This window comes from Fukomys damarensis, unplaced genomic scaffold, assembly GCF_012274545.1.
Source record: "Fukomys damarensis isolate Sample0158 unplaced genomic scaffold, DMR_v1.0_HiC HiC_scaffold_24, whole genome shotgun sequence".
Lineage (NCBI taxonomy): Eukaryota > Metazoa > Chordata > Mammalia > Rodentia > Bathyergidae > Fukomys > Fukomys damarensis.
In genome coordinates, this window is record NW_022900936.1 from 43,313,466 (window position 1) to 43,314,763 (window position 1,298).

The 1,298-nt window shown below is 47.8% G+C and overlaps 1 protein-coding gene across 4 annotated transcripts in view; it reads left to right on the top strand.

Moving 5' to 3' along the window:
- Positions 1-1,142: 1,142 nt before the first annotated feature.
- Positions 1,143-1,298, top strand: part of St3gal6 (ST3 beta-galactoside alpha-2,3-sialyltransferase 6) — a 57,379-nt gene continuing 57,223 nt past the window's right edge. For 2 of the 4 annotated variants that reach the window (XM_019209847.2, XM_019209848.2), the window contains exon 1: positions 1,156-1,227. The gene's annotated coding sequence lies outside the window, so the exon portion shown is untranslated. Of the gene's footprint in view, positions 1,228-1,298 lie in introns of all 4 variants that reach the window. The other 2 variants (XM_019209845.2, XM_019209846.2) reach the window with 2 other exon arrangements.

Sequence of the window (1,298 nt, forward strand, 5' to 3'; positions counted from 1 at the left end):
AGGGAGCCCCCTGCCTAAAGTCACACAGCAGGAGGGGTTATATTCCCACTTTAGGTTAAATTCTGTCCTACCGTGCTCCATTGAATTCAAAGAAGCACTATCATTACGTACATGGCCTCTTCTGTTCAGCACATTTCTTTGCAGAGTCAAGAAGTCTAGGGAATAAGAGGAAAAATATATTTAATTTTGAAGATCATAAACAAGCGAAGGACAATTAGGCAGTCAGCTGAAACTAAAAGAGCAAGAAAATCGCAAGAAAAATTAGCCAGATGGTCAAATTACCTAAACCTTATTGACTAACCTAATGTCCCAAGAGCCATGTTTAAAATTATAAAATCTGTGTGGATCGTGACAAAGGCAATTTGTAGAAAAGGCAAAGAATATGAATAATTTAAGCCCCTTCAGTGTTTTCATTAGTAAAATCAGGATCCTAGCAAATCATGACTCCTAGGGCTGTTGTTACAATTAAGATAAACGTGGGAAGGATGATCACAGATTTGTGTCAGTGTATGATACTTTGTCAGCTTTGAATTTGTTCCATGCCAAAGTCTGAAGATCCTCTGGTGGAGCCATTTGATGGCACATGATTATGTGCTCAGTGCCCAAAGCCTTGGAGCTATGAACTGAACGTTTGCTAGACAATGAGTTATTTGAAAAACACTGAAATTTAAAAAGGATTCATAGCCATCCAAGTCTGAGCGATTATTAATATAGTAGACTTTTCCCTAGAGAAAGCTACTTGCGGGGGAGGAAAAAAAAGAAAGAAAAGAAAAAGAAAATGCGTGTCCCATCTTCTTTCATCCTAACACAATAGCTGCTTCAAAGGAAAAAGCACTAATATACGCGTCCTTAAAGAGCACAGCCTGGGAAGTCGGCAGCTGTCGGAACGCTCCTCCCCTTGTGCTAGGGACCAAACTGCCCGCTGCGCCACGAGTGTCGGACGGTCCCGGGTGCGACCGCTAGTGCGCCAGTCTCTGCCGCCCGCCAGAGCGGCGGCTGGCGGGGAAGGGGATCGCCCGGCTGCTCGCCCGGCTGCCCCTCACTTTCGCTCTTACAGTTTTCCAAACAAACCAGGCGAGATGGGAGTGTCTTCTTGGCTGTGGAAATCGATCCTCCTACCTTGTCCTGAAGTCACCCGCAGTCTTTCCTCGGCCCTCCCTTCGCGGTGATTTTCCTGTCCCGGACAAGCGGCTAGGGCGTGAGTCTGGTGTCCACCCTGCGACCAAGGTAAGGGTTCGGCCTCACTCCGGGCCTCGCCGCCGGGGGGCAAGGGGCGCCCCGCAGCCTTGCTGTGCGGC